The sequence below is a fragment of the Chinchilla lanigera genome, unplaced genomic scaffold (assembly GCF_000276665.1).
Source record: "Chinchilla lanigera isolate Chin_1 unplaced genomic scaffold, ChiLan1.0 scaffold00088, whole genome shotgun sequence".
In the NCBI taxonomy this organism is placed as follows: Eukaryota; Metazoa; Chordata; class Mammalia; order Rodentia; family Chinchillidae; genus Chinchilla; species Chinchilla lanigera.
Genome location: NW_004955489.1, coordinates 1,293,281 through 1,315,668, shown reverse-complemented (window position 1 = coordinate 1,315,668; position 22,388 = coordinate 1,293,281). Strand labels below are relative to the sequence as shown.

Genomic DNA, 22,388 nt, shown 5'->3' with positions numbered 1-22,388 from the left:
TCAGAGTTTTGCCTTTCACGTTGTTCATGGTTTTAACTCTATCCAAGCTTCACAAACAGACTGAAAGCTCTTGAGGGCTAATCCTCTTGTAGGTCAGCAGGGAGTGGTGACAAGACCACCAATCACATGAGACTCTCTTATTCCCTGAGGCAATGGGCATGCATGCACTTCCACTGGGCTGCCACCTGGCCCTCTGAGGATAAGTCCTGTTCTGTAGAAAAACCACAGTTCCTTTAAGGGGCTTCTCATAAAATCAGAATTCTAAAATTTCTGGAAGTAGAAGGGGCTTCTCATAAAAACAGAATTCTAAAATTTCTGGAAGTAGAAGTAGAAGAATTCTAAAATTTCTGTGTAGAAGGATACACACCATTCTGTGTGGATTAAAACTATCCATAGCTACAACTTTGGAAAATAAGAGAAGCCCTAGAGAAAAGAAAGTGTCTTCTCATTAAAAAGATAAAAGGAAAAAGGCTACCTTGAGGAGTCACGTTTGGAACGTGATCCAAGCTCAACGTGAGGTTTGAGTCCAGCCCTGCCTCTGCCATACTTTTCCTTGCTCTGTGACCCAATAAAAGGCAACCACTCTCTCTAAATTTCATTTTTTATCTCTGTAAGGTAGAAGAAATACATATATAGATGATTACTGTCCACTAAAGTATTAGCTGGTGGTAGAATGCAAGTGATGACTACATTTCTTTCTTCCCACTATAAAAATCAACCCCCGGCAAAAAAAGGAAAGGGAGCCACACAAAAAAGAAACTACATCTTATCCATGAAAATAAAACAGTGGAATTGTCAGAAAGAAGTTATCTCTATATGAGGATTACTAAAAAACACCCTCTTCTTAAAGCTGTAAATTGAGCTAAGTCAGATCACTGCATCTGACCAACACAGCCGTCCAAGCTGCAGGAAGTGGCTTGGGGTCCTGGACTTGCACTGCTGGACATGTAGGGCCATGAGGGTAGGTAAACACCAGCTTCAGCTGATGAGGACTTGAGAAAAAACCAAGATATCAGAAATAATACAATCTATACCTAGGTATTTGTATCTATACCTAGGTATTCTAAAGTTGTTTTAAAAGATCCAGCACTTCTTTAGTTGTAAGGATAAGAAATTATTAAAATAACAGACATGCCACTTGGAAGTTTATTTTAATGGAAAACTTGTATCTGTCAGCCCAACTCTGCTAAATAATAACAAATAATAACATTTATGCAGCATTTGCACTATTTCAATCAGTACTAACTCAGTCTTTCATGAATTAACTCATATAATTCTCATAATGATCCCATAGGATAAATGTTACAACTGTTGTTTTATGGAAATATATGTGTCTTCATGAATTAACTGCTTGACAAGCAGCTGTAAAGGATGAGTTGGTTGTTGATTACAATCAGACTTTAAGAAATAAACAATGAAATCAACAGTTGTTCCCAAGACACGTGCCAACCAGCCTACGGCACCCATTCACTCAGAGACCCCCAACCTGACTCTAGAGAACTAATGAACTACATACTATAGTACTACACACTGATGAACTAGAAAGCACACTTTTTAAGCAGTGAGCAGGCTGTGTGTACACAGCAGGCAGTAGAGTCACAAAAAAAGCAGCAGCGGAATAAAGATATTTCTCCTTCCATCCCCAAAAGACAAATGTCATGAAAAAATTTAGCTTCAGCCCCTGCTGTCTTTGTGCAGACTGAGGGATCTGAGCCCTTAATGGGTGACCTGCACGCAGGCAGGATGGCCCAGGACCACATGTATATTCTTGGGGACTCAGGAGATGCAAGTTTCCCTAATATTCCAGGCCCAGGGACAGGCAGCTGGCTTTAGCTTTAAGTACTTTTTATGATCCAAATCGCTTCACTGCTGAATTAAAACAAAATGAGCACTGAAAGACTCCCAAGACTCCCGGCCCAATCCTACAGGAGGCCACTGATGCTCAGAGTGGCAAAGAGACTGAAAGAAGTCAGTGGACCACCTGGGGCCACCCAGGAGGGCACCTAACTCTCACTGGACTCATGGGACTATGATGAGGCTTGCACCAGGTGACCCATAAGTACATTGCCTTGAAAGTTAAAATGAAAAGTTCTACAAATGAGTGGTGCTGGCAATAGTGGTATTATTTAAAACAGTTTTTTTAAAGTTATAATGCAGTTATGCCCAGTCATGTAAATTCCCTCCTGGTGACACCAGACCACAATCTATATTTGTGTAGAACAGAGTCCTCAGCTGCAAACCCTCCAGGCAAGCAAACAGAGCTGCAGCTCTGCAGGTCATAAAGCAGATGACCAAAGGACGCTGCCAAGGGCTGGGGCCACCAATGGCCTAGATCCACCAGAGGGTAAGGATAGAAACCAGCTCAGGAGTTTTGGGATCACTTGGTTCTGAGTCAGGAAGGTCCCCAGAAATCACCTGGCCCAAAACCCTCACTTCCAGATAAGAAAACAGAGGTGCTGGGAAGGGAGACTCATTCTAGACACAGAGCTGCAAATGATAAGGCTGAGATACAAACTCTGGTTTCCCGACTCCACATATGATCTACTTTAGATTATCCCACAGGGCAAATCTAGAAGAAATCAGGTTGCACTTTTTAAATTGTGGTAAAACTTGCATAAAATTTACCATTTTAACCATTTTTAATTGTACAGCTCAGTGCCAGTAAATATATTCACTTTCTTGCATAACCATCACCACCACCCAGCTCCAGCACATTGTCATCTTTCTAAAGTGAAACTCACCTTCTATTAAACAGTAACTCCCCATGCTGCCCTCCCCCAGTCTCTGAGAACCTACTTTATTGTCTCTATGGATCTGCCTATCTTATGTATGTCATGTATACAGACTACAGGATATTCATCCTCCTATGTCTGGGTTATTTCACTTAGCATAATGTCTTCAGGACTCATTTATCCTACAGGATGTATCAGAATGTCATTCTTTCTTGTGGATAAGTAATACTCTCCTGTGTGTACATTCAATATTGTTTATCCATGCATCTGTTGATGGGTACTTGAGTTGTTTGCACCTTTTGACTACTGAGAATATTACTGCTGTAAACATTGCCACACAAATATCTATTTGAGTCCCTAGGCTGTAGGACTTCAAAAGTTTTGGTTTTTAACAATTCTTACCTACCGCTTCTATATGCCAGGCAGAGCATAGGTTCTTGTAATTCCTGTAAGGTAGGAACTAGTATCACATCCATTTTACAAAGAAGGAAACTGTGGCACAGAAAGATTAGGCAACATGCCCTAGATGACAAAGTGAGCAAGCGGCCAAGTCAGGTTCAAGCCCAAGCCACCTGGCTCAGAGTGGTGAGGCCCCAGTTGGGAAGAGTCTCAGTGGTTATAATAAACAGTCCTTGCAATGGCTTCCTCTCAGGATGAAAGTCCAAATCCTTCCAGTGGGCCACACACTCGCCCATTCTGCACCGCTGCCTCTCCTGACCCAGGGCATCTCTAGCCTCATTTCTCACCCTTGCTCCCGACCTGCTCACTCGCACTCACTCTTCTGCAGGCACAGGGAGCTGCAGAACAGGACTTCACGAACAACACATGGCATCTACTGCCACTTGACAGTTATCAAAGCTCTGCTACGAATATCATCCCACTTGGTCTTCATAAAATGACTGCAAATGGCTAGGAGGAATCACACCATGAAGGTCAGCCTTCTCTCTCCTGATGGTCAGGGCAGTTCTTGGAGGCCTGAGGCACAGCTTGTACTTGCTGGGAACTTAGGTAGCACAGCTGGTGTCCTGGAAGCCTGGGGCCATACCAGCTTGCCTAGGGAGACCAAGCACCCTGCCCCTTGCTAGTGAAAGCCCAGAGGCAAAACTATGTTTCAAAATCAGAAATCCTTTTTCCATTTGCTTCACTGCAACAAAAACTAGGGCACTTATTTGTGAAGCAGACAATCGCTGAGACACTGCTGGTTTTGGAAGCTCCTATATTACTCATCCAACTTTAGATGCAGATATAGTGTGTGCTGCATTCTCCCGGGCTTTAACAACAGTCCAAAAGTCAAACAGCACAATAAACACAGAGCATCACAACCCCAAATTTGTGCTTCGTTCTCCACCTGCAATGTTCTCACCCACTTGCCCAGCTGCCCCCATCTGCTTCTCCCTGCCAGTCCCCTCACCTCTCACCTCCCACATGCCAGGCACCAGGAATGCCTAGAATGCTCAGATGTGTCTGTCCTACTCTGTCTCACCACCTGTCCTCCAGACGCTGCCCCCACTTCTGAAATGACAGCTCCTCTCACTGTCCTCCTCTGCTCCCTTGTCATCTGGCTCTTCCCTACTTTTTCTCCCTACTTTAAAACCCTTCCATGACCTCCAGGCCAGAACAGTCCTACTCCCAGGAGTCCAGTGCACGTTTGATGGAAACGTGGCACTGTGCTGCATCCGGCCCACTTACTTGCCCCCTCACTATCCCGTCCATAACTAGGAACTGTTTCAGGGCAGACTGTGCATTTCAGCCCTGGCTGGCATGAAGAGGTACTCTCCAAATCATTGCTAAATGAATGGCAATGAGATCAGCCTCTACAGAGGCAGTTTCTGAGGAAGGGTAAGACCACCTGCCCTAGAGTTACCCCCTTACTATTGGTTCATGTCCTGCCCTTAGTATGATCCTATGCTGAAACATGCTTCATCTACATTCCTCCCTTCAAAATAAATAAATGTTAATCAGTCAATTACATAAATTTGATGTTTATTGAGAAAGAGCTGGAACAGCCTACATATCCAAAACAGAGGAGCTGCTAATTGTACATGACTTTTGTTACCTTGGGAGAAGATTATACAGTTACCAGTAAAGTGAAGTAAGAAAAGGACTTAGAGTCAAGATGCTGGCATCATCTCAAGCACGTCATCTGATCTGTGAAAGTTCCACAGAACAGAAATACTCGCTTTTTTCACATGCAGTGTTGTGATGATGAACAAGATAATGGATATAAAACATATTTTACATTTCAAAGCAGTATACAAGTACAAACTCATTCAAATTATAATTACAATGACTAATAAAGAAAAGGGCCGGGGCCAGGGATATAGCTCAGTGGCATAAGCACCTGCCCGGCAAGCACAAGGTCCTGAGTTCGATTTCCGGTACCAAAAAAAAAAAAAAAAGAAAGAAAGAAAGAAAGAAAAAAGAAAAGGGCTATGACTGATAAAATGCTATGTACAAAAATGTGCATGGCTACATAAATTATATGTCCATTTTACATAATTCCTAGAAGAAATAGGCAGAAATGAAAAATTACTGGGTTAGGGTGGGGCTCAGCAAATATTTTGTCAAGGACCAGATAATAAATACTTTAGGCTCTGTTGGCCAAAAAGTCTCTGTCATAGCTGCTCAATGCTGCCTTTGCAGCCCCCAAAGAGCCATAGACACCATGTAAAAGAAAGAACACATCTGTGTTCTAGTAAAACCTCATCTGTAGACACTAAGATTTCATCTCGTATTCAGGTATCACAAAATAGCATTGTTCTCTTTTGACTTTCAAAAACTTCAAAATGTGAAAGCTAGTCTTAGGTTGGGCTCCACAAATACAAGTGGCAGGCCAGCTTTGGCCTACAAGCCACAAGTGGGTGACTCCTGGGCTGGGGCAACGTCTAATGAACAATTTTACCATTATGTGATTTTTTTTTATTTTAAGGAAGGAAGGAAGACACTATGAATACCTTGGGTCAGCCAGAGCCAGTCAAAGCTGACCACACTCAGATTCATACATGAGTCAGCTCTGCCCCTGCAGTCAAGCCGAACTCTCTCCTTGGAGACTCCAGGACATGGCTCGCTGCTTCTTCAGCTTGGGCATTTCAGGTTCCCTTCTGATGTCTTAACCCTCTCAGCACACACCTTCCTGTTTTTCTCAGGACAAATCCTCCAGGGAGTCTCCAAGGAGTCTCCAGGGAGTCTCTCCTAACCAACCTTAACCCAGACCAGTCATCCCTTTGCTTAATCAAGCAATTTGAAAGTATGTATGTGTGTGTGTGTGTGTGTGTGTGTGTGTGTGTGTGTGCGCGCGCGCGCGCGCATGTGTGTGTCAGTTATTACCTCACAGTGCATCCTCCTCTTTCTCAATAAGATCCTGGGATCAAGGGCATCTGCTACTTTTCTACCTCCCCAGCACCTGCTGGCAGCCTGTGTATAGCACGGTGGTTGAAACGGTACTCAGAAATGCTGGTTGGATAAGTGGTAAAAGTCAATGAAGGGGTTCACCAGCAGATGGTCCAGGCTTCTGCCATTCATCTCTGTGATGTTGTGATAGTTCACAATCCACAGATCTGCCACAGTCTACTATGCTGCCCATTATGATGGTTCATCTAGTCACTATTTTGCACATTCCAAGCTGCTGCAAAACAAGTTATGTTCTGTGTACAGAGCTCCTCACCCCAATGCCAGGCCTTAGCATCAACATTATACAGTAACATTATATAAAAATGCTGTGACTTGGTTGCCCCTGTCACTATGGCCCATTACAAAGCCACCGACTCGAAGTGAGAGCAGTTCCGGAGGTACTTGGAGAAGTCGGGGGTGCTGGACATGCTGACCACGGTGTTGGTAGCCTTATATGAAGAAACAGAGAAACCTAATAGTGCTTTGGATTTTTAAAGCATCACTTAGGAGCTGCTACCCCAGAAGATCCAGAAATTGAGCTGTTTTGCCTAGAATTAGCAGAAATGAAAGAGAAGTATGAAGCTACTATAGAAGAAAATAACAAACTGAAAGCAAAGCTTGCTCAGTATGAACCACCTCAGGAGGAGAAGCGTGCTGAATAGGATTCTTCTCAGTTGAAAAGACACTGAAAAATTGTTTTGTATGACTGGAATAGTTTGTATAGTATATAATCCTTTCTGAACCGATGCTATAAAACTTTTAATATGTTAAATTCACCTCTCACACTTTAAATGTTATAAACACATATACTTAGAATCACCAATAAAAACTCAATATAACTTTCTTTGGGTCTTAAAGCAGGAGAATCCAAAGTAAATCTGGAAGAAAACCTAAACAGCCATCTAATGCATTACCTTAAAAGACGTTCTATTTATTAGTCTGATTAGGAGTAATACTACTGGTTGCATTTTACCCAAGGACGTTTAGTGGGGAGCTGTTCCTTGGTTCAGTTCAGGATATGAGCATAGGTACAATCTTGCTTTACAATGAAGAGAACAGTATTTATATTCCCTGTAGACACCTGGAGAAATCTGTGACGTACAATGCTTTTGCATGGGTTCCCAGGAATTTTCTGCTCTTGTTTATATAATGCAGAACAAGTAACTCTTCTTTGCCACCACTTTGCCTTAGATAACTATGTGTGTGCCAGTTTGAACTCTGACACCACTTTTTTCTTCTATGCAATTACGCCCTATCTGATAATGTTGCCTTGCTTTGCTGTGTACTTTAGTGGGTCCTAGTTGCTCATTAGCCTTTGTGTGTTGTTCATTTTGCTTAATAATGCAGTTACCCTGATTGTGATTTATATAATGTTAAACAGGATCACACTGTTACCCTGCCTTACCTCATTGCTTAGTACAGACAGAGGTAATATAACATTCTGGGTTTATGCACAAGCTGGGATGAGAAGGGGAATGAGCCATTTATCATGGACAATTACAGTTTACTGGTATAATTATATACTGTTTTTTTTCCTCAAAGTATTTTTCTAGCTTTGAATTCATTTTATCTTCATTATCCCTGTGAAGTAGGTGGGCATATATGAGGGGAGGGTGGGTGCTGAATTTTTAGGCCAAAGACTGATATTAATACAAATTATTTACTAACTGTAGAACTTTGGGCACATTAACCACTCTGAGATTTACTTTCCTCATCTGTTACATGAGAAGAACATCTGTGTTGCCTACCTCACAGGGCTGTTGTGAGGGTCAAATGAGATTGTATGTGAAAGATGTGTAAAAAAAAAAAAATGCTGTGAATCAATGAGCTGGGCACAGGATTCTAAAAAGGAAGAATGGTGAACCAACCATGTGAAACCTGACTTAATCAAATACAGTGCTCTTCTGGAACCAGAAATCCATGAGATAAAGACTGCCAAGCCACACAGAGAACAAGAGCAAAAACAGATGTGTAATGAGGAGTCAGTGCTGTTCTGGAGGTGCCCTTCCTAGCCAGCTCACAGAGCCCATGTGCGTCCCCCTCCAGAGCGCCGCCTACTGCTCAGGATGGGGGAGGGCAGGTGGAAAGCTGAGGAGCTGTTTCCTCCCTTCTCAGTTCTTCAAAGACAGACCCTAACCCAGGGCCCCAGAATGTGTCCAATTTCTACTTGTTACTTACTGAGACTAATAACTCGTGTGGCAGGTGCTGTGCTAAGTGCCTCACATGCACATGTGCTAAGTGCCAGCTTACCATCACAGTAACTCCATGAAGTGGGTACTTCCACCCTCCTCCTAATAAAGATGTGAAGCAGATGAGAAACAGTGGCTTGAGACATACACTTATTAAGCGGCCCCTTGGGTCAGGCCCTGTGCTAGGTCCTGAGAATTCAATGTTAAGCAAATCAAATGGTCTCTACTTTCATACAGCTTAACTTCTCCCTAGTGAGAGAGGGGGCAAAAAAGAAAACAAAAAAATTTAACATGAAAATGTTGAATGTATAAAATGCTATAAAGGACATAAGCAGGTCAAATGAGTAAAGAGTCATTCTTATTGAAAAGAAGAAAAGGAGGGGAGTTTTTGCAGAAAGGCTCAGCCTGAATGGGCAGTGAGAATCTCTGCAGATGCAAACAGCACACGAGGAGAACCAAAGATCAGACTGAACATAGCCTGTACTTCGGGCTCCCACAGGAACCCCACCAGCACAGACCCCTACACCCAGGTATGCACACAAAAGGGGGCTGGAAGCCCATATGTGCACAGGAAAACCTAAAGAAAATACAGATAGGGTTTGTAAAACACACAATCCAGTGGTCAGAATGAGATGATCACACCATGCAACTCCATGTCTAAGGAACGTTGCTGGTGCCTTAGGAGCAGATGAGCCTGCAGTGCGCGTAACTACTGCTGGCAGGGCAGAGCTGCTGGACGGCACTCCTCTGGAGCGGAGCTAATGGGAGCTAGCAATCTGCTAGTCCTGGCTGGGCTGCCATCCACCCTCAGTACTCCACTGGAGCTCTTCTCACCATAAGTTATCTATCAGATGTACAGATGGGAACTTTTTAGTCCCTGTGTATTTGCTGTCTGCAGAATGTACTATTGTTGACAATTACATATTCCTTAAAATGCTTCCATCCCCTAGTTTCGATGACAACTCTCTCTTGATTTTCCGCTCTACCTTTCTGGCAATCTCTTGAATCCCTCCCCTTCTCTCCATTTCCACAGCCCTCATCTTTTCTTCTATGGACTACTCCAATAGTATTCCAGCTGGTCTCCCCAGCCCAGGTGTAAATCACTCCAGTCTGGTCTCCATGAAGAGGAATCTGGATTCTTTCTAAAATTTGAATCCAACCCTGTCTCCTCCATGAACAAAATCCGCCAGTGTTGCCCAGTATTCACAAGTCAAGTTCAAGCCCCAGGTATGACATTCAAAGCCCTCTCTTCCCAAGCAAATGTTGACCTCTCACATTTCTCTGCCTACCAGCCTCTCCCTCCTCCAGCTCACAGATATACTACTAAACCACCTGCAATTTTCCTTATGGGCTATGTTTTCTCTTGCCTTTAGCAATCAGTAGAAGAGGTTCTTTATGCTGGGAATCTCCTTTACCACTACCAGAATTTTGTTAAATTTATTATCTAATGTTCACATACACAATTTTAAACATATGTTTTACATAAAACAATGAACCCACTACCCAGTCTAAGAACTAGAACATTAGCAATTCCAGCTGCATTGTATGGCTCCTTCCCAAGTTCTCTGAAGGTAGCTACCATCATAGACTTTAGATCATTGAGTTTCTTCCTTTACATAAATGCTCACTGAGGTAGGGTAATTTTTGTCTATCCATCGAACTACCGCCACAATCAAGATAATGGCATTGTTTCCACTGCTTCCCAAGAGTTTCCTTTTACCCGTATGTAATCGTCCATCCCACACACCCCACTAGCTCCATCTCATTTCCCAGGCAATTGTAATCTACTTTCAGCTACTATAGACTACAGTAGTTTACATTTTCTAGAATCCTCATATAAATGCAATTATACAATATATACATTGCTTTTTTTTTCCTCAGCAGAGGTATTTTCAAATTCACTGTGATGCCAAATGCATCAACAGTTCATCCCTCTCTGTGCCTGAGTCATTGTAGTCTGCTGTCTGAGCTTATCACCACAGCTTGCCTACCTGCTACCTACCGATGGAGCGCTGGACTGTCCAATTAAATGAAATACAGATAAAAGCTGCTATGAAGAACTGTGTACAAGTCTTTAGTCATCTGCTTTCTTTTCTGGTAAATAAAACTTGGCTAGATCATATAATGGGCACATATTTAACAGTTTTAGAAACTTTTAAATTGTTTTCCAAAATTCTTGTTCTCTTTTGCATCCCTACTATCTGTGTATGAAAGTTCCAGATCCTCCACAGCTTCACGGTATTTAGTACAGCCAATCTGTAACCTTCTAGTGGGTATATGGTGGCAGTTCAGTTGTAATGGCATTTCTCAATAACTAATTATGCTGAACAACTTTTTGCGTGCTTGCTCTCTTTATACCCACTTTCATGAAGAATCTGTTGAGATCATTTGCATTTTAGTTACTGGACATCTGTTTTCTTATTGAATTTTAAGAGTTCTTTGGATATTTTGGTTAAAATCCCCAATAGAGATGTGACTTAAAAATGTTTTGTTTTGTTTTGTTTTGTTTTTCTCAGTATGAGGCTTGTCTTTTCATTCTCTTAATAGTACCTTCCAGCAAGCAGAATATTTTTCAGGTATTTTTTCTTTGTGTTTATTTTTTGTGTTTCATTATGGGCAATTTCTGCTGGAATGTCTGTAAGATCACTAGACATTCTTTATAAACTAATCTACTTCTAAATCTACCCAGTATGTTTTTCAATTTATAGTAATTTTCATCCCTAGAAGTTAGATGCAGGTCTTTTCTTACATCTTTCATGTCCCTATTCATGTTCAATCTTTTACCTTATTTTTGGAACATATGGAATACTACAGTCAATTATATTAATGCCTTGTCTGCTAAGCTTATCATCTTATCAGATCTGGGTTGGTTTTGCTTTATCAGAGTTTTCTTCATTATGTACCATATTTTCCAGTTTTTTTGCATGACTGGTAATTTTTATTCCATGCCAGCTATTACAAGTTTACCTCACTGGGTGCTGGCTATTTTTCTATGCCTATAAATGCTGTTGAGCTTTGCTCTAGGATACCACTGAGTCACATGGGTATACTTTGATAATATAAGTTTTGCTTTTAAGATTTGTTAGTCAGGATGAGGACAGTTTTAGCCTGGCTGATTTTGCGATAGTACTCAGGTAGAATCCTCTGAGCACTCCACCACATGATGACGTTTTTAACAAGCTATATCTACCCTGTGTCAGCCCCAAGCATGTCTGTCTCTATTCCTTTGGAGTGATCCTTTTTCTAACCCCAGCTAGTTTCCTCACCGTACATACTGATCAATCTCAGCTGCAGACAGAGAGGGAACCCTGTGCACCCTGCCAGGGCTGTCTGTGAGCTCCCGTCTCCAGTGCTCCGCAGTGGCTGCTCGACTCCTGGTTTCATCTGCAGCTGATGCCTTCTCCCTGGACCCTCTCTGCCCACAGCACCGCCCGAAGGCCGACTCCAGGGGGTGACCCAGGGCACTGCAAAGTTCTCACTGTTTTCCATCTCTCAGATGCCTGGCTCCCTTGCTCGCTGATATCCAGTGGTTTTAAAACTGTAAATTCATACAGCTTTTCTAATGTTTTTAGTTATTTCAGGAAAGTGGGTAAATCTAATCCCTGTTATCTCAACCTGGGCAGAATTGGACACTTTTCCTGCCCCTGCCCCTGCCCCCTGCTTTTAACAAGTGCATCAATCCCTAAATAACGTGTTATTTAATGTTGCTTATTCTTGAGCATTACAAATATACTCATTATACCTTTTTCACTCTTCTAGTTTTTCAATATATTTTACTCAGTATTACATCATTAACATGTAACCCAGGTTGCTGCAGCTAACTATTGTTATTCTTTTTTACCACTGAATCACATTCCACTGCAGGAAGAAACCACAAGATCTTGATGTTCCCACTGATAAAGATTTGGAGTGATGCCTATTTGTGTATTTTGCCTATTAATTTACTGACTCTGACTTTTCCTTACCATTTTGTAGGAATTTTTTTTAATCCTACAAAGGATTCTGAGTTATCTTTAATGTTTATAAAATTTCTAAATATCTTTCCCAATTGGTAACATGACTTTTCATTTTCCTTATGTATTGTTGAATAGAAATTGTCAATTCATAATTTTAATGTAGTAAAATGCATCAAACCCTTGTGGCTAGTTTTCTAGTAACTGCTTTAAGAAACTCTTTGCTACCAAAACCCAAAGGTTTTGTACATTTTATTATAAAAGTTTAAAAGTTTTGCTTCTTATACTAAAATCATTAATTCATTTGTGGTATAAAAGGTTCAGTGACAGTATATTTGCACAAATGACCAGTGTTCTCGAACCACTCAGTGAATGGCCCCTCCTTCCCACGTGACCTGCCGTGCTGCCTGCTCGTCAGCGTTCCCTGTGTGCTGGCCATGGTCCACTCAGTTCCACTGCCTTGTCTACTCTGCTCAACAAACACTGTCCCAACACGGAGTACCAGCATTTGTAGAAGAATATCTTCCCACTTTATTTCTCTTCTTTCAGCCCTTCCTTCCTCACTGGTATACTATATTTCTTCTCAGTCTTCTCTTTACTGGTTAGGACCTCCAGGAAAATGTTTATTTGAAGCTGTGACAGTAGCATTATTGTCTGTCCCAATTTTTCTTTTTAAATCTTTTTAAAACATTGCTTATTAGAATAATGTTTTTGTAGGCTTTTTACTAGATATTTCTTATCAAATGAAGGATATTTTTTCCTATTCATAGGTTACTAAAAATTTAATTAGGAAAGGGTGTTGAATTTTAATAAAATGCCTTTTCTGCATTGTTAAAATGATCATATGGATTATCTACTCTTGTCTGTTAATAGGATAAATTAGATTTATAAATTTTCTAATATTAAACCACTTCAGCCTTCTTGGAACAAACCTAACTTAATTATGAAATATTATCTTTTCTGCACATTGCGGAATTTTGTGTACCTTCATTTGGTTATGAATTTCACATTCATTCTACTTTTCCACATGATTTTCCTGTGGTTTAGCATTGTGATTTAACTGATCTTACAAAATCAGTGTAATTTAACTGATCTTACAAAATCTTACAAAAATAAACTTGGATTATTCTTTCTTTTTCTATTCCTTGAAAAACTTTACATAAGATCACAATGACACATGTTGAAAATGTGACATTAATCTATGAAATCACCTGATGATTATGTTTGCTTTCAAGAGAAGGCTATTATAAATGGTCTTGGGACAATTCAGGTTTTATTTATTCCATTTCCTTTTTCTAAATTGTGTCAATTTAAATATCCTCCTAAGAATTTTGTAATCTCTTCTAAGTTTTCAAATATATTGCCATAAGTTCTTAATTTCTCTTATTATCTTCTAAATCTGTACCATATCTGTAGAAATGCCTCACTTTTACCCTAGTGTTTCCTATGTGCCTTCTCCTTTTTCTTGATTAATCTTAATAAAAATTTTCCATCTTGTGAATTAACTTCCAACATTGCTAATTTGCTTTTATGTATCTTTTCTTTCTTCTATTTTTTAAAGATTTATTCTGTTTCAACTACTGTATTTTAAATTGAATGATTATTTTCTTATTTTTGAATCTTTCTTCCTTGATAATAGAAACATTGGATATTTTAAACTGCCATCTAAGTAATAGCTTAGCTTCACCCACAAGATTTTTTTGTTTTGTTTTTTGAGACAGGGTCTCACTATGTAGTTAAGGCTGGCCTTGAACTCACTAATATAGCCCAAGCTGGCCTGGAACTTGTGGCGATCCTCCTGCTGTGGCCTCCCAAGTGCTGGGATTACAGGCGTGTGCCACCACGCCCAGCATGCACAAGATTTTATAAGTAGTATATTCATCATCTCATAGGGTCTAAATATTTTCTGACTACTAATATTAGTTCTTCTATGAACCATATATTAGTTAGCATGTTATATGTTTGAGCCAGCTCATACCAGCTCAAGGGAGCAACTGTTAAATTTGCAGAAATTTTGAGAATTTGTTGTTAAATAATCATTAACAAAAATTAAATTACATAAACTTTAATTATATCAAAAGTAATAAATACTCAAGCCACATGACTTTCTACTTTATTTTACAATTATCCATGTTCTTGAGGTTATTTCCATCTATGTATCTGTAAGGAAGTAATGTTATATAACACTATGATGTGGTGTATCCCAACTGATAATTCTTGTTGGTTGCCTGACTGAATATAGCTACAGAAGAAGTATTCATACTGTGAAAATTAGCAAATTTTACAAATCAGGGCTTTTTTTCTTCTGAAGAGTGAGTTAAACATGCATTTTATATAATTAGTTTATATTCTAGCATATATTATTTCATACCTTAAATAAGCTTTTAAAATGTGAGAAAAACAGTAGATTTAGTGTCCATCCAACCCAATACTTGTGATGAAGACTATGTGATCACTCACCTTTGGGGTCAAAGGATGGAAAAGAAATGATACAACAGTCCTTAAAATTCCCCTTAGGTACCAATATCTGTGACCTTGTTTCAGACTCTAAGTTCTGCTATGCTATGTTTGCTCGTGCTTCCTACTCAATCCCAAAGCAGGTTTTTCCTGTCCCATTATCTTTACCAAAACACTACTCACCAAGTTCTACCAATATCACTGAATAGTGCCTTACAGATGACAGAGCATCTTTATGTACAGTATCTCTTAATCCTTACAAAGTCCTCATGAGGTAGGTAGTATTATAAAGCTGCCCTTTATTCTGGTATCTTGGGCTTCTAGATTAAACTGTGTTTCCTCTTGGCTTTTGTCAATTTAGGCTTCCACTTGATCTCACTCCATCTTTGTCATTCCAGATCAAGGAGTTTCAATCTTTTGTCAGATATCATCTGGAAACCTCACCACCTCTTTAATGAGTTCAACTGTCCTAACGTTACCTTTTAAAAGGCTTATTATTCACTGGGAGCAAAGATAAGACCCTGTCTTTAATAACAAAGCTGTCAAAACTGCCAACCCAGCTTGTTTTCTGATAAAGACAATCATTATAAGAAGCAGAAAATGAGAGATTGGTTTTTAAAACTCATTTTTCACTGCAGTAGAAAATTATCACTACAGTGACAATCATTTCAGTTACTGGCACAGTGAAATCGCGTTTGCTTCCCTGGAAGAGGTCTGCATCTGCCGGACAATGAGCATTCAAGTCAGAGGAAGTCGGAATGCATTCACAGCAGTAATGAGCAACGGGACATGTCAGACTAAAGTCTTAGGAAAAAGCTCTATAACAAATCCATTCCACAGTCTTCCTGAGTAGATTCTCACTGAGTAGATTCTCTGAGAGAGGATTCTCTCTCCAGTTCACTGCTAGATACCTCAAAAGAAGAGTGAAACTGGGTGTCTACCTCCATTTACTTTTTCTTTTACCCTTTGTCATCAGGAATGAATTCTTCTATTTTGTCTGTTCTCTCAAACTTCACAATGGTTCCTAATCAACTTTACATAATTCTCTAGCACCACATATATAATTCCCATCTCTACCCTTCAAACTCACCTCTCTCCAAATTTCTGTATATTAATTTCATTCTGAACTTTGGACATTACCCTGGAAGTCACATTGGCCCTTCAAATTCAGCATATCCAAAAGGTAAATAACAACACTTTGAATACCTATCATACATATTAAGTAATGTAAAAACAATCACATCACTTCCTAACTCTGTGACACCTAGACCACTTTAAATGTCTCTCTTTCTGCTAATACAATCAACATTTTCTAATACAGATGGAAATTCACAGTCCGCATATTCAGACTACATCAACTTATATCCAATCAACCACCAATTCATGTCAACTAAACTTATAAACAAAATTTCCATTCATCCACCCATCCATCCATTTATCCATCCCTTCTTTTCTATCCAACTTGAATGACTTCAATTCCATTTGTCATTATTTTTCCCTCAAAGAACATTTGTTTTATTTTAGAAATTTCATGGCAAGAGTAATGGAAATTTTAAAATACAGAAAGAGTAGGTGACAATTTCACTAACTTTATAGGTCTATGAGAATACTATATAAATTTATCAATGTCATTAGCCATATTGAAAGTATTTTAAAATAGAGATGTATTTCATTCACATGACACATTACCATCTTGTTACTATCAGGTTATTAGATTGTTTATGATGCTATATGTTAAAAAGATAATGCTGAAAGGAATATCTGATGCATGTGGGATTTTTTCTTCCTATGAATTATTTCTAAATGAATATTTCTAACAGTCACTTAAATCCAAGTGTCTATATTAATGTATTTATCCTGCCAACTGTCTTTACATTTTCCAAAGGTTTACCATACCCTCCCCAGAAATAGATACCATTTTGTAGTAATTCTGCAGTTCAATGATCTCTCCTCACTCTTCCTTTACAACCCCACATCATAAGGATAAAGCACCCCATCTCATCTTTCACAGTCATCATGGTAGCTACAGTTATTTCATAGATGTTCCTTCTGAGGTAAAGAAGCTTCTTTTCTTTCCTAGTATGTTGAGTTTTTACCATGAATGTGAATTACATTTCATAAAATGCTTTTTCTTCATCTATTAAGACGATCATGTAGACATCATCCTTTACTAATATGGTATATTAAATTAAATTTGACTATTAAGTGAGCTCTGCATTCCTGGGATAAGTCCTTTTGGTCATGGTGAACAATTCTTCCCATATGGTACCAGATTTGGTTCGTCAATATTTCATTAAGGAATTTTCTGGCATTGTTCATAAAGGATACAGGTTTGTTATTTTCTTTTTTATAATAACGAAGACAAAAATACCAGAGTCCTAATAGTTTTATAGCTTTGATGTAAACCTGTTGATCCCTCAGCCTGTTAGCATATATCCTTCATCCCCCTGGCACAGACTTCCTAGATTCCACCACTGACCTTTGGGCCTTCACAGCACAGATCCATGAAATGGGCCTGCATGAGACATTGTTAAGGCCTCTGGGGCTCCAGTTGGATTTGTGGGAGGCATTGTTATGAGCCCTAGGTCCTTAGCTGGACTCATGCAGGACATTTCTGTGGGATCCAGGCCCCCTTTTTAAAGTTTATACTATTATTGTCATATATATCACAACTATACATGCCATACACCCAACAATATATTGTAATTATTGCTTTATACAATATTATGTCTTTTAAAGAAGTCACAAAAAATAGTATAGATAGATATCCTTTTACTAGCCCACATATTTATCATTTCTGATGCCTTTTATTTCTTCCTAGGGATTTGAAGTAAAACCATTTTTTCTTTCTGAAGGATTTTATTCAGTATGTCTTATAAGGAATACTGCCATCAAGCAATTCTCCCAGACTTTATTAGAGATATCTTTATTTTACTTTCATTTATGAAGAAAAGTTTCAATGCAACATTCTTTTTTATTGTAAAGAGAGGAAAAAAAAACAAAACAATGCAGAAATTCAAAACAAGATGATAGGAAATTAACAATGGTTATTATATTACATATTGTTATCTTCAAAGTAGTTACTCAGATTACCAGACACAAGCATGCAAAATTGATCAAACAATATGAGCACTAACTGTTCCTTTTAATGAATGAATAGAAATCAGTAGTATAATTATCTTACCTATCTTGGGTATATATACATATCTTTTTTCCTTCCTTTTCTCTTTTCTCACAACCAAATTATTCTTTCCTTTTAAGCAGTTTCTTTCCCTTTCACCATATCTACTGTACCTTGTGGATCTTATTTACTCTGTTTCTTACACTAGGGAGACAATATGATGTTTATACATGCAAGTCTGATGTATTTCACTTGGGAGTATGGTCTCTAGTTGCATCCATTTACTTATAAAGGCTTCAAGTTTATCTTTCTTTATAGCTGTGTAGTACTCCATTGTATAAAAATACCACATCTTTTTTATCCATTCCTTGGTTGGTCAGCATTTGGGTTTGTAGTGGATTGACAACTGGTGGTCAACTTACAACCCCCAGGTGAACTGAGTAACCATGGTGCTGTGTGTGCAAGGCCCACCTGAGGATTGTTGCCAGCACCATAAGAGGCAAAACTGGAGAGGAAGAAGTTAGGCTATTGGGAGCTGGTAGAAGCTGTTGGGAGCTGTTGGTTCTTTTGAAGGAGCTTGTTGTGTTGTCTTTCCTGATGAACTTGGCTGTTTTCATCCTTTGAGGAGCTTGGGACCTTGTTGGCACTGAGAATAGCTTCGGTTCACTTTGGGGGAGCTCTGGTCCTCACCTTGGGCATCACTTAGCCTCAGAGGGGAAGATGGTGCACAGCTCAGTCTCCTGAAGAAGCTTGCTGCACTGGCTTTCCTGATGGGAACTCAATTGTCTTCACCATTGGAGGAGCTCAGGACCTCACATGGCTGTGGTACCTTCCAGGGGAGCTCTGGTTCTTACTCTGAGCATTGCTTCCTGGCTCCAGTGCAGATCACTCAGCCTGCTAGCATAGATCCTTCATCCCACTGGCACAGACTTCCTAGATTCCACCACTGACCTTTGGGCCTTCACAGCACAGATCCATGAAATGGGCCTGCATGAGATATTGTTATGGCCTCCGGGCCTCCAGTTGGATTTGTGGGAGGCATTGTTATGAGCTCTAGGTCCTTAGCTGGACTCATGCAGGACATTTCTGTGGGATCCAGGCCCTCAGTTGGATTCCTTGGTCTTAATTAGTAGACAAATTTCCTGCACTCTCTTGTATATTGTTCTTTGGGTGACTATTATAATCTTATAAAATATGTGTCCTGTATTATATTGTTTCACCTTGCACAATAACTCCCTAACCAATACAAGGTTGTTTCTGAGATTTAGCTATTAGAAATCATGCTGCTATAAACATGGGTGCACATATTTTGCTGTGGTATGATGTTTTCATTTCTTCTGGGAAAATATCCAGAAGGAGAATAGCTCAGTCAAATGGAACCTCTATTTCTAGTTTTATGAGGAACTTCCACATTGATTTCCATAGTGATTGCACCACTCTATACTCCCACCAACAATGGAGAAGGGTTCTTTTTTCCCACAGCCCCTCCAACATTTGTTATTGGTTGATTTCTTGATGATAGCCTTTATTTCTGGGGTGAGATGGAATCTCAGTGTTGTTTTAATTTGCATTTCTCAAATGGCCCATGATGTTGAACATTTTTTCATATATTTATTTGCCATTTCTATTTCTTCATCTGAGAAGTATATATTCATCTCACATACCCATTCTTGGATTGGGTCTTTGAATTTTGGGAGCCTGATTTTTTACTTCTTTATATGTTCTACTGGAAGTCCTTTGTCTGAGGGACAGTCAGCTAAAATTTTTTCCCAATTTGTGGGTTTTCTTTTTACTTTGTTGGTGATTTCTTTTGATGTGCAAGATCTTTTCAATGAGATCCCAGTTGTTGACTCTTTGAAGTACTTCCCATGAAGTTTGGTTTTTATTCATGAACTCTCTACTTACTCCTATGTCTTCAAGATTTCTACCTACTTTCTCTTCCAGTAGATTTAGTGTTTCTATTTTAATATTTAGATCTTTGATCCATTCTGACCTTAGTGCATGGTGATAGACATTGGTCTAGTTTTAGTTTTTGGCATGTGGAAAGCCAGTTTTTCCAGCACCGTTTATTAAAGAGGCTATCTTTCTTCCAATGAACATGTTTGGCCTTTTTGTCAAAGATAAGGTAGCTGAGTGTGTTTGTGGTTGTGTCTGCATCTTCTAGTCTGTTCTCAATGCAACATGCATGGTTGAATAAAATTTTGTTTTTAATTTCAGCACTCTCAATAGGTCCTTGGTTGTTTTCTGGCCTCCATTATTTCAGATAGAAGGTCAGTCTTCAAATGAATCAATAAGCCTGTTAATCATTTTATCTTGTGGCTTTCACAGTTTTTACTTTGCCTTTTGCTCTCTTTATTTTCTTCAATCTTTTTTCTCTCTGTTCTTCAGATTATTTAATTTGTATTCATCTATCTTCAAATTCAACTATTCTTTATCCTGCCATCTAAACCTGCTGTTCAGTACCTATGGTCAGTTTTTCATTTCAGTTGTTGTACTTTTCAACTTTAGGATTTTTTACTGTTTTACAATTTTTAGCTCCATATAGACTCACTGTTTTCATTTTTCTCCTCTACTTTAAATATATATTTACAATAGCTCTTTGAACACGTGGTAGTAACTTCTTTGAAGTCTTTGTCTGCTAAAATGAAAATCTAAAGAACACTGAGAAGCACTTTCTAGTTATCGCTTTCTTCCAACAATGCATTACCCTTTACTGTTTCTTGCATGCCTCACGTTTTGTTAAACATGGACAATATAGGTAACACACTGTAATAACTCTGGATGTTGAGTGACCCCGTTTGCAAGTTATAGTTGTTTATTTGTATCTTAACTTGATTATGGTAAATCTGTGAAACATCTCCATCAAGCATGTGTACCTATGATATCAATGCTAAATTACTTTCTTAAAAAACTATTTTATTTTTATTGTTGTTTTTATTTTTAGTTTTCAAGCCGAACTCTTAACCTTCCATGGGTTGGCAATCAGTCATTGTTTGACTAGAGGATACAGTCAAACACCTCAAGCCCAGAAGGCTTTCATCTTCAGTCAGTGAATCTGCGAGGTGGGGGATGCATAGAAAGTTCAAGCTGTTTCAGTCTGCCCACACTTTTGCTTTCTGTTAGGTTCTTTAGTATCTCCAGACTGGAAAAGGAAGCTGTGGACATGCCTCTTTCCAGCCTTCAATGCACTTCTCTTGGGATGATGTCGCCTTAGTTACTACCACAACTTTCAGTGTATAGAGAAGCTGGCTTTTTCATTTCCCTATCACTAAGACTGTCACTTCCACTGACAGTGCTGGTGGTGTAGTGTCATGGGCCACTTCATATCAAGTCAGCAGCAAGCTTCCTGGTCCTCACAGATGGCTTTGCCCAAGCAAAGCCTCCCTACCAGCAAAGCTGTGGGAACACAGTGATGAGAGGAAGCCAACCAAGAAGAGCACAGACTTCTATGTTTCTTATTGAAGTCCTCCTGTAATTCTTTAACTATAAATGCTTCTTAGATTGATATTGAACTTGGGACAATTTCTAGACTACCAAAATTGTTACTTGTGTCGGTTTGTACAAGTTAAGAGTTGCATTTTAGGAAGATCTGTCAACTTCCCAGAGCCATGGTTAGCCCATGTTTTAATTTACTCACTATTCTTTTGTTTGGCATTTTTAATTATTAGTAAGGTTGAACATTTTGTTTATTTACACTTCCCCTTGAGTAAATTTTCCACTCTCCTGTTTGCTTCTACTTATCTTACTATTTTTCTCATCTCTGAATATATCATGTTAAATCTCTATATACTTAATCTATATTAAACTCATTTATTTCTCCCACATTATTTTTATAATTTTTCCCCAAGAGCTTTTTATTTCAAGCATTAGATTGTTTTCTGATATTCTAAACCTTAGAAAATTCCCCAATTACTCTACTAAAACAATTAAGTGGTTTCTCAACTAATTCCCTAGTCTCCAATCTTTAGCCCATACTAAACAAGAAAGACATTCATCAAGCATTTAATGAGTTACTTACACCAACAAATTAACAGTAGGCAAAATTCATTAGAGAAATCCAAATTTAAAATATAATGAGTTCTATCCTACTTATTATAATATCTTTAGCTTCTGACAAAATAATACCAAGAGGTTCTCAAAGAATATTTATAAATGAAGACATCTGTAGTTTGGTGACATTATTAACATATCAAAAACATTAAAATATTTCAAAATTTAGATTAAATATTTTCAGTCCTCTTCTTCCCTCTCATTTACCCTTGAAATGGCCTCCTTTGTGGTTAACAAGCTTAAGCACAGCAGTGTTCAGAACAATAGCTAAATGAGTACAATATGTAATTGGAATCCAGACAAGGTACATTGCGTCAAATGTAACCCATGTGCAGGTCAAGACATGCTAAAGCAGCCATAATGGAGAAGACCAGGTAGAGTCTATAATCAAAAAAGATCACCTTCTGTAATGGGAGCTCATAGGGACAGACATGCTAAAAAAGGACTTCAGGCCATAGAAGACATCAGATCAGAAATAATCTCTGAGGTAAAAAAA

The 22,388-nt window shown here is 39.0% G+C and overlaps 1 protein-coding gene and 1 pseudogene across 3 annotated transcripts in view; one reads left to right on the top strand and one right to left on the bottom strand.

Annotated features, from left to right (window-relative positions):
• Positions 1-22,388, bottom strand: part of Kcnh1 (potassium channel, voltage gated eag related subfamily H, member 1) — a 373,266-nt gene that overhangs the window by 234,212 nt on the left and 116,666 nt on the right. The gene's annotated exons all lie outside the window — the stretch shown is intronic.
• LOC102016604 lies at positions 6,474-6,967 on the top strand (annotated as a pseudogene).